The sequence below is a fragment of the Hippoglossus hippoglossus genome, chromosome 6, assembly GCF_009819705.1.
Source record: "Hippoglossus hippoglossus isolate fHipHip1 chromosome 6, fHipHip1.pri, whole genome shotgun sequence".
In the NCBI taxonomy this organism is placed as follows: domain Eukaryota; kingdom Metazoa; phylum Chordata; class Actinopteri; order Pleuronectiformes; family Pleuronectidae; genus Hippoglossus; species Hippoglossus hippoglossus.
The window spans coordinates 8,953,562-8,970,013 of NC_047156.1; the positions used below are offsets into that span (position 1 = coordinate 8,953,562).

Here is a 16,452-nt window from a genome sequence, read left to right on the forward strand (position 1 = left end):
TCCTACCATATGAAACAATACTGAGATGCTTCTATTGCACTTTAAGCTTTTTGGTTTGACTTTTAAGATGCAATTTGGAACAATAACCTTCTCAACAGATAACAGGTCTGTTATAATACATTTATATATCCAAGTAAGGACAACTGAGGCTCATCAAGTTAATTATGTTAGTCACCACTGTGAGGATCAATTAGAAAATCAAACGTCTTTTCAGAAATGTTTCTGGCAGAATGAATGGCCTGAGCTGGACTCTTCAGGGTAACCACAGCTACAGCTAATAAAATTAATCGTGGGTAGGTTTGGTAGATTTGACCAAATGTGATTGGCTACCAATCACATTTGGTCAGATGGCTTTAAGACAAAAGCTACAAGAACTTGGATCTCCACATTTATTGAAATAAATGGAAATTGTATTGCACAGACATGGCTCTGACACATGTTGCAAAGGTTTGGTAACTGAGGATGAATTTAATTTATAACTTAAATATACAAGATATTCATTATACGATTACATTTATAATAGATATGGAATTACCTATTTTTCAGTTGATTCCTTAAACATACTGTATGTTTATGAATTCACGGTTTTATAGATTTCATATTGACACCTGCTCATTGTTTATTTTGTCCAAACAACAATTTACAACACGGATAAAGCAGCAATTACACATGGAATAAACTGCCAACTGTAAATATACCCCCGGTTTTAGTGATAATGATATATGATGTGGTGCATTTTAATTTGAAAGAATCAAAATAAGGGTTTTTTGCCCCAAGTCCATTTCCCAGATTACATTTTTATTGAATATGGCTTTTCACCGTGCTCAGTGTTTAGGGCTGTATTGACTTTTTTCTAGCTGGGACAGAGATGCTGCTACTCCAAAGTGGCATTTTGCACATATCCCAAGAATCCTAGCAGTATCCCTCAAGAGCTGTGAGCTCTATAACAAACTTCTTATATCCTTGTCTGTTGATTGGTCTGTAGTCCAGAGCGATCGCAGGATTTACAGACAGCACTGGAAGAAAAGTAGACAAATTATATTAAACTAGGGATCCAGAGATCACATCTACTCCATCCATCCCTTCTTTCTCTCCAAAAAAAAAAAAACTAATTCAAGGAGCACAATCACGTCTTTAAGGATGTCAGCCTATTTGTATTCTAGGCTCCCACCGTGTCTCCTCACTGGTGACTGAGCACAAGTGAACGAAGGAGAGTGAGCAAGGAGGGAGGAGGGCAGAAAGAGGGAGGGAGTGCGTGAGGCAGAGGAAGGATGAATCTAATGCGTTGCAGCAGAGAACTGTGACAGACCGGGCATTTATTTGAGCAGAGACTCCTGCCACAGCAGCAGCAGCAGCGGCAGCGGCGGCGGCGGGAGCAGCGGCAGTGCTCAGCACCGCTCTGTCACTCATTGTCTTCGCCACAGCTGGAGACAAGGTGGACGCGAAAAAGGCGGCGGCACATGGGAATACGCTGGGAGCACAACACTCTCCAACACCAGCAGTATGTTTTGTGGAATACTATGTTGGCTTATTCAGCTTTGCCTTGCAACGTATAATTTCCCTTTTCCTCTCGGCACTCTTCAGACCATCTATTACCCTTTCCTCTGTCTTGATTTCAAGGGCTATTCATGCCATGGGAAAGCGTGGCTTGAATGAGAATCAGTGCCGGTCTCTCTACAGGTCAGACATTAGTAGCTGCAGAAGACTCAAGAGGCATTCTGCACATTATGCAAATCTCCTGAGTACTCCTCTGTGATCTCCAGGGACTTTATCACAGCTCCGCGTCTCATCCACTGGAAAGAAGTCTGGGTAGTTATTGGTGTTGAGAGGTACAGATAAGTTCTGCTCCCGACAGGCCCCAGCTTTTTCTATTCTTATCCCTTTTCCCGTATGGCTATTGAGTGTTTGGTCAATGTGAGGAGAAAACAAAGACGAGAATTAAAGAAAATCGAAGTCTTGTTCCTTCGTAAGACAAAGAAAACCGGCACTACGGAATTCTGTTTTTATTGAGTTCCACTGCTGGTGAATCTTGTGCCTTCTTCCTGAAGGGCCACCCAGGACTAAGATGTGAAACACGCTGGTGAGTAATACAAGTTTTCAACTCTCATACAAACATTTGCAGCGTGATGGACAGTGCACTGACGCATCAACACATCAAATATCACTGTGTGTTGTCACAAGTGTTGTCGAGGTGTCGTCATCTGTTCAAACTAAGAAATGTATCAGCTTATGTCTCCCCAAGAACTGACACTGGACAAGGTTCATGCTATAAAATGTGTATATGCAACACCTGGCAGATTTTGTCATGTGTAGCCCCCCTGCATTATTATTTCTCTTATTCCAAAGTATTTTTCATTCTGACATTATTGCCGTAATTCATTTCATGCTTGCAGCGGAAACCGAGGATTGATGCCTTCCATTTAGGCTAACATAAAATTGACAGTTTAACTGATTCATGACCGGGCTTCTCCACCAAGATCAACTTCTCGTATTTTGTTGCTAAGCTACAGTTCCATTATGCGACAGTAATCATACTACCTGTCAGGAGGGACCTGATTTACTCTGTTTGGACATCAGTGTAATTCATTACTTTGGGTCTGAGAGCTTAGTTTTGTCTGCATATGTAGAGGAAACATCTGTTTAGCTTGTCCTTTAAGGCTCTTGGCTGCTTTGTGGCTGCACAGAGCTCGCTTGAATTACTGTATATGCCTACACTGTCAGCATTGTGCACAGTGCAGACGTTGTGGAAGCACACACCACAAATCAGGATAAGAGACACAAGTGCACAGTATCTCAGGTTATTCAGCACTTTAAATAACATCGCTTGATGCAACACGAGGCACGGGACATGAATAGATGTTGGTAATATAATGGTAATTGTCTCAGCAGTTACTGTGTGAATCCATAGACGACTTGTTCTGCTCAGGTCACAAAATACATTGTGCTTGTCCTTAGTGGGGCTGTACCCAAGAATTTGCTTTTGAATGGACTATCAAGCAGCACCATACCGAACTTTAACATTTTTAAGTAGAGTGCATTGGCACATTCAGGGTGGCAGCAACGTTCAAATTATATGTAAACAGGCAAAGTTTAACCTCTAAGCTAATGTGTGCTAACCCCGCAATACAATTTTTGATAGATAGAAGATATCAAAAAGCCACAAACAATATAGCATTATGTTTCTCCCTCAGACTCACCCAGGGTCAGTGAAGCCAGATGTACGATAATTTTGCTCTCTGTACGATCAATAATGCCAAAATGTCCATGACGTATGATAATTTTGTGACACTTAGTATTTTCAGCTGTAATCTGGATAGTCAAATATATATCACATCTTTTCATGCATGTCGTGATGATGAACGTGAATATCGACCCCCTACATCTGTATCTTCCCACATGACGTCTCTCTCCAGCCAATAATGCCTGTGATGATGAATGTGACGTGACTCAACAAAACCACTCAGCTGAGTTTGTTCCCGCTCGTCGCTCATTTGATTCAAACAGAGACCATAGCTCATACCTATGGTGTGGTGAACCAAAGTGTCACTTAGCCATGGTCACTTAGCCATGACCACTTTGAACGGCATTTCGGAGCAGCGTTTCAAAGCAACTGCGCTTTGGAATCTCGACCCAGCAGTCGGTATTGAGTGTGCCATCCCTGCTCTGGTCTAGTAAGATAATTTTCCTCTAAATATGATAATTTTAAGCTCCTGGTACAATACTTCAACATTTCCCATCTGGACACGCTGCCCTGGGTCACCCTGTACCTGTCATCTCCACCAAGTGAACAGGACAACTTGATGTAGTGGAAGGATTTTACCCCAGAGAGCAGCGTGATGACCAGGAGGGCTCACTCTGCAGCTGCTTCTGGGGACTGAAATGATCCCAGAACTAGCAGTAGCTGTGGATAGTCGACTTGAAGAATCCCAGTTGACTGAGGAGTCTGACGTTTTGAATCATTGGCTTTAAGAGAGCAGCCTCAGTACTTAGAGAGTTGAACACCGTCTCTATTCAAAACACAAATGCCTCTTTTCTGTTGAAAAGGCCATGTGATCCATATCCTGGCAAGTCAATGTCAGTGACAGGTCCCCTCTTCTTGTTCAGTCTTGTCTAACATCTAACTGTATCAGCTATAATTACACATTGTTGCAATTGTCAAGTACTAAACAGATTGAAAATCAAGTGCACCAAACACTGGTGACCTGTGTCCTCGAGGATTGGAGTGCTGGTGGTGGGCGGTTTCTACTCTACTCAATCACACTCCTTTGTCACCCACAGGCCCATTGAGATGAAGAGGGAGCATTGCACACACATTTAGATTACACCATCATTTGTTTGCATGTGGCCGGGGCGTTCGAGATGCTGGACGAGTGCAGTACCCGTGAGGGAGCATGTGGTAATGAGCCGTGTGTTCAACCCTTGAAGCCACTTGTGATTCTTGAAGCACTGAGGCGGTGATGAAAGGCTGGTAACTGCAGTTGATTAAGATATTAGAAAACGCATTCAACCATGAAAAAAAATTGAATTTTATGCATCATCAAAATCGGAGCAAACATACTTCAATTAGTTCAATTGATCAAGTCTTTCCCTCAATCACTTGAAAAAGTGAACAGGATTTCATTTAGCCACTTGCCATTCATTAGGAAATGGGTGTGTGTCGCCTGTGATTGAGGCAGACGACTCAGTCTGTTTGAAGGATTGTGATATTTCAGTACAATATCGTAATCATCGCACATGAACGTTTTACCATTACCCAGTATTCTTCCAGCTGCAAACCCCACTTCACTACAGCAAAAATAATACAAAACTGCATAATATTGGATCTATGCTCCTCTTGCAAACCCAAACTGCACTAAACCGGCAGCCATATGGGGAACCAAGCGTGCCAGCGCCGAACAACAGACCATCAGCCATTCTTTTGAAGCTTAATCCAGCGCAAATCCCAAACCAAAAACATTAGTCTCAGTGGCAAGCATATGTGGCATATATTATTGAACAAGAAAACAATAGGAACAGCATCAAAAACAAATGAGAAACAGGAGCACACCGGTGGACCTCTAGAGGGAACCACAGCTGGCTCGATGTGTACTTATGCTACACCACTGATACCTACAAAGCAATTATTCAAATACAGTGGCTGTAATAACATATCAAATGCTGTTTTACTTCAACTCTACAGGCAAATGTAGTTTTACTTTTGAACTGAGTAAAATGTATTAAATCAGCTTCTATCAGAATCAAATTAAAATGAGCCTTTCAAATAATTATTTATAAATAGATTTAAAAAAACAGACGGAAAGATTATAAAAACAAGGGCTTCGTCAATATAGAGAAACATACAAGTTAATTACAAATTGAGTCTTATTTCTTACTGAGTGCAAAATTGTATTATTACTCGCTGCAATAAAAACACAAGGGACAGGGATAATGACTGGTCGTACAAGGAATCATGAATTTGATTAGTAAATCAAATTAATATGAAGATAAAATGTAAAGCACACAACAAAAAATAATTCCCCAATGTGCAGGATAACAATATCTTTAGATTTTGGTTGGACAAAACAAGCAAGTAGTCAACAACAACAACAACAACAACAACAAGTATTCTTTTGACAACATATTGCTGTCACACCATGTTGCTCCAATCTGTGCTCTGCTTGGTTTGCTGTGATTCATTATCCAACGCTGGCGATCCAAACACCCCTCACAAATTATTCTCAATTAATTTGTTGAATTTGCTGGAGATTTATGACATCATCTCTGGTACATTAGGCACTTCATGCATTGTGGACCAATGAGAGAGCTAAGTAATATTAAACTAGACTAAAGCTGGAGTTAATCTCTATCCGGCTGCATAGAGGTGAACACGCAGTGGGATTTGTGTGGCTGTTTCTATTGTAAAGTGTAACAACGTTTATTGTGAACCAACCCTGTGACAGGACTTGAGTCAACCAATAAACAACCCTTCAAGGTTACTCATAACACTGTTCCCTGTGTAGGTAAAGATACTGCACCTATACAGTCTCTATAGAGAGGATGCATCAGGGAGATTGACAGATGAGCCGTACAGATGTAAACAAGTAAGGAAATCTAAGCTCTTTGTGAAAAGACGCCTATTATAAGCTTAGAAAGTCATAAAGTTGTCCTAACCTTAGATTATTTGTGGAGCTACACAGAGATTGGACCAATATATCTAAACCTTGACTCATCTGGTCTAACTCTTTCTCTTGCCCTCCCTATCTGGCTCCAAGAACATCAGAGTGCGTTCTCATAGAGATATTTTGCACCTTCCTCTTGTTCTTATCTGTTTGGCCTCGTGGTTACTGCAGAGGAGAAAAAGGAGCTCTGTCCTATAACGCGAGTAAGTGGTGGATTTGGAAACACTTTTTATGACCTTGGTGCACTGTCAAAAGAGGTCCAAACATAAGACAGTGCTCGCTAAATGAAAGAGAATAAAAGTCCTTTTAAAGACCTGATCTCAACAAAGAAATTCCCCATCCTTGAACAACGACAATCAAGATTCACAAGATAGATAAAATAACTTTTCTTATGGGTCATGTACTTAGAAGGCTTCACGGGGCTTTCACACCCACCTTGTTCTTTGAACTTTTCAATTTAGTCTGAACCAAAATAATAGGTCTGAAAGTTTTTCTCGACCAATGGCCAAAAGTTCACTTGGACCAAAAGAGGTGGTCTCTGTCCAGATCAAAGTGAAACTGGGTTTATTTCATTTTCACCGTGAAAACCAATTGCAGGAAGTTGAGACAGTGTTACACAACAGAAGAAAAAGAAGCAGCTCATAGGAGTCACTTCAGTCTTTGACTCTGTAAAGGTTTGAACAACTAGGATTTTCATTTGACAGATTTGAACTAGTGTCGAGTACTGAGCCTGAAGTTGGTGACACTGATAGTGATGTCATATTGATATTAAATTCAAGTAAAAAAAATGGTTCATTTATTTTCTCAATTCAAACAGAAAGACTGCGACCAAACTGTCGACAAACCAATCACTGTCAAGTACAGGTAGACGCAGCCCACGAAGGTGATGACGTCAGGACATACACATGTCTTAAGTCAATTGAAATGTGAATGGATCACATGCAAACAAGACTTGACCCTGGTCTGGACTTTTAGGAGTGAAAACACCCTTAATGACACTGTAAAGAATAATGAATAAATGTGTCCTGTCAAAAACATTTGATTCATTGTTACATTTAAACTTTTTAAAAAAAGGCCAACTCTGCTGTAGTCAATGGAAAATGTGCTGAATACAGTTTATATTACAGTAGGTTTATCTATTCAACACATTTCTCATTTACCATACATAATACATGTGCTTTATTACACTGACATTCTGGAATTATACAACAAATGAAAAACATACATGCAATATTGATTACTTAACTGCTTTAAAATCCATCCTTCTTCAAATTTCAAGGCAATCCATTTAATAACAGTTGCTGAGAAACATCTCTTCAAGAGGCCTGGTAAATATTTGTGCGCATCTTTCATTTGACGTGATATGTTGGTATGTTGCTGGTTTTAGTGCTCGGCGAAAAGTCAGGAGGTCACCAAAGTCAGCAGGATCCACTCTCTTGGCACCATGGGCATCCACACAGGATGGCAATCAATCCAGTAGCTGCTGAGATATACAGTCGGGACTTAAGTAGTGGGCGAACAGGCTGACTGATATGGCCATCCCTAGAGTCCTCCCATTAGACACAGATTTATATCTGATCACTGGTCTGAGATGCCTTCAAGCCAAATCTGTAGCGTAGCGCGCCCCGCCATCTCCTCCGGCTCTCCATACATTGCCCATTAAAATGATGTTTTTAACCAGTCTGAGTTTACACACGTGTCCAATGACACTTTGTATGAGTGCGAGAGAGAGAGAGAGAGAGAGAGGTAATGAATGAAAAAAGCTATAAAGAAAGTTTTTACATGTTTAAGAAAAGCATCGATCATTATGTGGTGATCAGTGTTGATATTGTGGCGTCATTTCATACAAATAGACGTTTAAACTGAAACAGGACACGGACGCAGCATTATTTTTGGGTCCCAAAGCCCCCAGGGGAACCAGTCCAGTTGCCCACCTGTAACTCACTTCAGCGACATATTCTTTCCGCTTATTGGCACTAATAATAGATTAATAACAGATAGCTAATTTGAAATCCAAACCCGATGAGACATGTTTAGAATCTCAACAACCTGATAGGACAGGTTTCTCCCTATGCTAATGCAGACAACCCTCAAAAAGGTCTCTTCCCCAGGCATTCTTTGTACCTGCTGCCATCTGGAGTAGACATTTCAGAGTGTGGGCATGTCTGCACAGGTCACGTCCGCTCTAATTAGTATTTCATCATAATTACACTGAGACCGCAGACTGACAGCTCTATTTAAACCGGTGTAATGCTGCAGGTAGATAGTGACTGAATGAGTAGAAACGTCATCCTATCATAGTGGGAGCAGCCACTTAATGCTGATAACTGCTCATTTCCTGATGGTGAAGATATTTGAAAAAGAGAAAAAAAAATACAGACGGACTGTGAGAGTTGGTCATTACAGCTGCAAATGGAAACCACATGATGAAGAATGAATCAATTAAATGTATATTGGATGATGTAATTCATCTGTAAAATGATATGTAGATTTCTGGGCCATGATACTTTTTCAGTGAAAAAGTAATACCCATCGAAAATGTGTCATCAGCTTCACCTACTTACAGTTTTTGTTTACCACCTGACAATAGGTGATGCACACATACGCCCTGAAGAGAAGTGCATTGGAAACAAAGGAATGTAGGTTACTGAAGCGATACAGTAAGACGAGGTTCGTTGACGAGCGTGTTGAGAAACTCTGGATGAGCAAGAGGAGGTGCACCTTGTTGGAGCTGGGCCATCGGAATTCTCCATTGTAGAAATTCTCCTTTTGATTAAAACACCTAACAAGGCCAACGCATCACTCTTGGAATAATTTTTGAAATATCAATTAAAGTAAAGGCATTTCCATATCTGTTTCTTAATAAGAACATTTTGTACTGATTTGGATTGGTACACGTCTCACTGTCTGTTATAAATCTGTTCATGGAGTGTGTCGCAGAGAAATAATGATTTATTATCGCAAAGGGTCATTAGTCAGGGTAAAAGCAGGCAAAACCCCAGGGAGTGCGAGTGCAAGGGTCCATCTAATTTTGATAACTAATGTTAAGCACAGTCCTGGCACAATCTGGAAAAGGGTTAGTCAAGGGACTATATTATCCACAGATGAAGTTGGGGAAGGCTTTCCTAGTGTCCAATCACATTAAGTCCTCTCATCCCCTTTAAGAGCAGCTGACAGTTTCCTAATGGGCACAGAGCAGAGTCCAGTCCAACGTCTGGAAGGTTTTCTACAAAAACCCAGAAGTGGATTTGTGTCCAACGAATCATGTTCACAGAGTTCCTCTCCATCTGTAACATAAGGGCAGTGACACTGTTCTGTGCATAAAGGAAGTTATGATGTTCATTTTGCTCACAAGGACAAAGGTTGAGAATATTATTAACTATAGCAAACAAGATAAAGCTAAATGACACATAATAAAGCACACCTTCTCTATATATTTAGCAAATGCTACATAATTAAAGCACAGACACTAATACATATGCATTCCAAAAAACAGATCAAATCAACCATATCCTGCCCTTTGACATTGGTATTGGACATTAATTAACAGGGCATCACACACTGGGACTTGCAGAACTCTGCCCTAAAGGAAAATAAGGAAAATAATTATTTTGAATAGGGTCAGACTGCTTTTCCACAAAGGCATATGGAAAGTTGAACAGAAGATTAATAAGACCCAGTTTAAATAATATACTTTCTTTTGAAACAAATACAGATCTGTGTCCTTTTTAGTAATAAAAGGTCCACATATTACTTTTTGTGTATATGCATTACCAAGTACTTTTGGTATCACTTAAGGCCACTTATGAATATTTAATATTCTAACAACAGACTTTATTTCAGATTTGAATGTACATATCTTGGTTTTAAGGGCTTTCATACTTTAATCGCATTGCATGTGCAGTTACAAATTACAAAACTAAAACCAACCCCTAAATACATGTATAATATATTTAATCCCTGCGTGATGAGTTTACAAGTGAACCAAACCCTTGTTGTACAGAGTAGTATCATGCATGTATTTAAAAAACCCTCTGGCAGCGTCTCATCTCTTGGTTTTAGGAACAGCTCCAGTGGAGATCTGCAGAACCTGCTCTCTCATCTGCAGTGTTTAACATGTCCATGAACTGTTGCTTAGTTGTAATTAATGTGCCCATTAGTGAGTAGGTTTCCCTTTGCACTGCATATCTGAACAGTGCTATGTATGTTTTTTCTTCAAACGAGAGCAAACAGGGGATTTTCTAAGACTTAAAACAATCGCAGTTGTATCACAGTCAAGACAACAACCTCCCATTCTGACCATAATATTGTCAAAACAATAGTAAATACTGCACTGAGTAAACACTGCGATATCTATTATTCGATACTGCGGCTCAATGTCACGTACATTGCCACTTAGTCTTGCATTAGGGTCAGACCGCAAGCCAGCAGCCACTTGTAAGTACTGTAAGATATTGTAATGAGGCTTAGAAAGTCATTCATTTCTCAGCAGAGGACCGCGAGCAGCATGAAACATATGGAGGGAAAATGGCAAACCAGTGTTGCTGGCAATTCGGCTCTGATTATTAAGGAACACCTGTTTGGCTGGCTGGCGAGGCGACTCCGGGTCCCGCTGAATAGCAGCAGGCTAATGAAGGTCTCCTCAGCTTAATTGTTTGAGCTATAAATAGTGACGGATAGAGGGATGGAGTGTGACTTCACTCTCATCCATTTTTTCCCCCCGCCATACATGCAGTGAATGTGCCATTAGCGGTGTGTTGTTGTGGGTTGTGAATAGGCCACGCGAGGCAATCGTGTAATAGCCATCATTAGCAATTACAAAAGAGTCATTAATGGCAAACAGTAAACTTTGGTGAGGGGACACGTGCAAAAAAGTGAGGGCTGCTGTTTTTAAGTCGGAGCGAGACTAATAATCTCCAACAAACATTCAAGGTGTTTATTATGAAGGTGACCAGCAGCTGTTAGATTAGCAGCCAAGGCCTGTTAAAGGTCTTTCTCATCAGCAATTCAATTCATGGCCAAAGTGATTTCTTCTTGCGTTGGCCTGCACAGTCCCCAGCTCTCTTATTTCCTCTGCTGTGACAGAAGCTCATTTTGAGGGGAATTAAAGGCAGAACACATCACTGATTGCAGCATTACCCATAACTATATCTCCAAATGACTCCCTGACACAAGAACTCAATGAGAATGAAGCAGGATCACCTGATTTAGTGTTCAATAGAGTTTGAAGCATTATGACTGCAGCGTGCGTCCCTGCTGTTCGGGGAGGGTCACCTTTGTGATGTGTTTGGCTTGCAGTGTTTTTTCAGGTCAACCCTTTTAAGAGAGAACGGGGGTTGACAGTGTTAACAATATCATAATGATTCACAGCGAGAACAGAAGTCATTGTATCTTTGAAATGTTTTTCAAGGAGCAAAAGAGAGAGAATAATAAGGCTAAAATGAACAGAATCACCTTTTTTCCCCAAACAATGTACCTCAAAATCTGTTTTATGGGGGGTTGTAATAGGGCACATGTGATTATTCCCATTATAAATCCCTTTATATATGTTCTGTATTTGCAAAATGTAGCATAATACACAGACTTAATACTATTTTAAGATAAATAGGACATATTAGCTGATAAAAACACTAAAATAGAGCCACTAGAAGGCTGCTGCTCTTCCTCATAAGACGATCCAATATGTATCTAGATGCATGGCCCATGATGCCATTCAGGATTCACCTTGCATGTGCTTCATAAGAAACCGATGTGGCACACAGTGTCAGCAATGAGCACCATTATTGCAATTAATGGCTGATCTGCGTATTTATTGAGGCTAATAAAACCTGAATCATCAGACACTGCACTAAGTCAACAGAGAGGGGAAGATGAGTTGAAAGGGAAAATACAGGTCGGGACCAACAATGACAAAAACAAACAAATCAACCAAATAACCAGCATTTTCCAATTAAGTGAGTAATTCAGTCAAGCAGAGACAATAGAGTCGAGTCTCCAGTCCTTTGTTCACACAGATTCGAAAATAATCCGCTGCTGTGGGATAATTAAACTGCCCCGGCCACTGCTCCTGTTATATCATCATAGTAACCTCATGCCTCAACTCACAGAACACAGACACTAAATGTTGTATAAGGAGTCACACGCTGCCTATTATGATTTAGATTTGTATTTGCACGTGAAGAAAACGAAAGAAAAAAAATGTACCGCTCTCTATCCATCCATTATCTATATCGTTTATCCTTTTGAAGGGCATTGAGGAAGCTGGAGTCAGTCCCAGGAGGAGGAAGTTGAAGTATCTGCAGAAAACCCACGCAAACAAGTGGAGAACATGCAAATTCCACACACAAAGACCCAAAACAAATCTGGAAGCGACCCTCTTGGCCAATTAGGCATGAGGCTACAGTGCTAGCCACCGCACCACATGCTGTCCAACTAATGATTCTCTGTTGCTAAAATCAAAGGTCAAACCCGTCTCTGACAGTTGATGCATTGCAGAAGTATACGTGCAATCAAGGACATGTTCCCAGAGAGACTGTCGACTATAAAAGAAGTCGGTTCCCCCCCCCGATTAAAAGTCTGCCCATCGCCACTCTTGGTTTGGAAATTCTAATTTTACATACACAACAGGTGAAAACAGAGCGTGGAGAATACACAATGTATTACTGACGTCATCTGTCACACAACTACAGGAGCCTGTACCAAACAGTGTTATAAAGTCCCTGTTGGATAGCTATTCAGGCCAAGTGAGCCATCTCTTCAATTGCCTGAATAAACTGGGAACGTTTGTTTGACTATGTCATTATCCTGGTTGGAGGGTCCTGGTTTTCCTTTTATCCCATTTTGTCATAATTGGTCCTTTTTAATCGGTTTCTGAAGTGGCGATATGCCTGATTAACATAATTAACACCGAATGAAATTGTTTCTTTCAGGGGCAAACTGTAATTACACGTCATGTTCCGAGTCTACGGTCAATACAAGGAATACAAGAGGTTCAGTGCAACGGCTACAAAGCAAATAGTTCAACTCTGACTGACACTCATCTCCTCTCCCTGTCCGGCATCTCTCAGCAGACCTGCTACAGCTCTTGCACAATTTAGACGTCTGGTGTAATCTTGCTTAAACGCCACCGCAATTATTTGACTGCTTACGAGCAAACCCCCCCCCCCTTGTACCTGCTGCCATTTCCTCTCAGGTTTCTGTCGAGGTTTTTTTTTCCCGGAAAATCTACTTATTTAGAAATGATACATTTGGGAAATTGAAGGAACCAGAGTGTTATGTAGTACAACAAAAAAAGTGAAGGTCACCAATCACTATAGAATGAGAATGAAATAACTACTCTACTCCTGTCACTTGTATAGCTACTGAAACACACACACACACACACACACACACACACAAGATCATGACGAAGGAATGCTCTGGCTTCTAATGCTGTTTTGTGTTGGCCCTGACCTGAACATTCTCCTACAATCTTTTTCTCCGGCTCTTGGCATTGTATTATGCATGAGTTTTAAACATTCAGGGCTGTGTGGAGCCAGTCCGCATACTCTTTGATGTTCCCCCCTCTCTACTTTCAGTCCCCCGGATGCCAGTGTATTATTATCCTGTAGGTACAGATACTTAACTGTGTAAATATACAAAAAATAACATTATTATGACTGTTTTCTTTCAAATGAACAATCTGGAAATGCAAATAAAACATAATCACGGTATCGAAATCACAAACAAATAAAGTTTGAATCTCCCCGTCAGCAATCATCTGAAATGTTATGTGCCGCCGCAAAATATAATGTTTGCTTCCAAAGGTTCAGAAAATAAAATTGTTGATTATTTCTTGTGCACTCGACAAGGAGCTGGTAATGTGGTTGAAGTGTACCGTGGGATATACCATTCACATGCAAGGGAGCTGTGATGAAGGGAAAAAAAGTTTACTCTGCTTTTAGTCGATGCTTGAAGGGATTTCTTGTCAACAAATAAGTGAAACTTTTTTTAAAGAAATCAATTCACTTGTATAAGACATGACTAATAGAGAAACAAATTTATCATGAAAAGCAGGTGGTTTTGGCCTCTCTCCTTCTTAGTTTTCTGACTCACAGCATGTGATGGTGTGCGTGTTTCCATGTTGAGGAGTTGGTAGCAGGCAGTGGGAGTCGGACTCAGATTTGAAAATGGCCTCTGCCTCCTCTTCGAGACCCCCCCCTGTCAAACACAACAGTTTGCCAGAGTGTACATCTCAGAGAATAGGAAGCTAAATAGCTCCGGCCTCTGTGTGGGAGAGAGAATAAATAAATGGAAAATTGTGCCACAGGGTATTTTCCGTCACTGGAGGAGTGTGTGATGTTTAGCGAAACGCCAGAGGAAATTCAAACCCCCATACTCGGAACATAAGGGTCTGGGGGACCTGAGCACGAATTTCACATTATGCACCCCCACAGGCGTCGCCTAATGTTGATGCAGTAATTATTATTTGTCTTTTAGTTCATGTTTGAAACATAATAGAAGAATCACTTTTCAGCAGTGGATTCTGGCATCATCATCACAGTACTGCTGATGGTGCTGTTGTTACAGACACCCTTTACATGGTGCTACTAGGTCTACTTAAGAGCCCATATGTGGGAAACCAGCATAATAAAATGACAGTAAATAAGTAGAATATGTATGCAGTACTAAAGAGCAGATTATATATTAATATTTATGCCCATCAAGCACAGAACAGTGAGGCAAAGACTTGTTTGGATTAAAAAGTGACAATTTTAATGAAGGATTATATTTGCATCGTCAAAGGTGTCTTGTCTTTTCTCCAGAGCTGTGAGGTACAACAGACGTTTTTCTGTGTGTGCAGTACTCTCTGTACTTTCTGAATTGTCTTCATTCCCCCTGCGTGGATCTTTTATTCTGTTTGAGTGCACGTGTCGGTGAGGGAGAGAAACAAAGATGCAGAGGAGGAAAGAGCAACAGTTCCGAGCTGCTGAAAGCCTACGACTTATTAACCTGCACCCATTTCCACACTGACTTTACAGCCAGACCTACTAAAGGGAATCCGAGGGTTCAGTGGTTATCCATGAACAGCTTTCTTGCATCATCAGCACACATACTGAACTGGGTTTAATATAGATTTATTTCAGTTTATTTGTATTTGCTTGCTCTTTGGTTTTTTAATGTGTTACACATTTAAAATGCTCAACCCATATAATCATAGCAAACTCTGGCCTCATACGCATATTTACAGCAAAACAAGGAATTAAATAATGTATGAATCTATTCTGACTTTGCATCTTCACCCTAAGGCTATCAACTTAATGACATGCAAGTATAAATATGTTATTGAGATAACCTTTTAAAATATTAAGTAAGGTTTTGTTGAAAATGTGATCTGGTGGGGTCGGTTATTTTGTTTCTGAAATGCTTTTTCACTTATTTGTTGAAATCCTCCGATAGACTTCGATTGATAATCCTGTGTCTGTGGCCCTTGCAGGACTGTAATAATAATAATAATTTCATTATGACCAAATGATTGGCTGACGTACCTGTCTGTCACTAACCGACCTGCTTGGCAGTGCCCTACCCCCCCTTGCTTTCACTGCTCATGACCACAGTCGTCAGCCGGAGAGAATTCACGCCGCTGACGCAGAAACGATAGACTAGAGGTTAGCGAGTGAGTTGTGAAAAAAGTTGTCTGTGTGTGCGTTCATGTGTTGTTGGGCTGTTTGACGAGAGGGCCAATGGGAGGGGGTGGGATTTATTGGCTTTCATGTTTTCAAAGTGTAGCCTGCTCTTGATAACGTTAACCCTATAGCTTTAAGCAGTAGTACTATATTTGATTGATGTGAGAGTTATTTGCACTTTGTGTGGTTCTATAAAACTATGTGGTCTTGCTTATTCACACCAACCCCCAAAATTGTATTAATTCAGTTAATTATCAGCTTCATTAGGATTGTCATCAGAATCAGTCACTAAATCCAATAATTCCTACAGCTTTTCCTCTGCCAGACGCTGTTCTAAAAAGGAGATTGGATTGTCCCTTCAGAATAGACTTCCATTCCAAAGACAGAAATAAGTCTGAAGCCTACAGAGTGCGCCACTGAATTAATTTACTCTATTGTCGTAAAATGCAAAGAGCCTCATTCAAGCCTATAATTAAAGGTGCATAGGGTTTGCTGGAGTGCTGAACTGACTCTATTGACTTGGGAAGGATGCAGGGCTCTCTGCCCCATCTATAAGAGTAATAATGCAGACTTTCTCTACCTTCCACACTATCACCCACATCCATCTGCCTCCTCTGCCTCCTCTCGGT

The 16,452-nt window shown here is 40.7% G+C and overlaps 1 protein-coding gene across 1 annotated transcript in view; it reads left to right on the forward strand.

Moving 5' to 3' along the window:
* The first annotated feature begins 1,318 nt into the window (after positions 1 to 1,318).
* lrrc4ca (leucine rich repeat containing 4C, genome duplicate a) overlaps positions 1,319 to 16,452 on the forward strand; it is a 144,712-nt gene continuing 129,578 nt past the window's right edge. The window contains exon 1 of the mRNA XM_034588581.1: positions 1,319 to 2,080. The gene's annotated coding sequence lies outside the window, so the exon portion shown is untranslated. The remainder of the gene's footprint in view (positions 2,081 to 16,452) is intronic.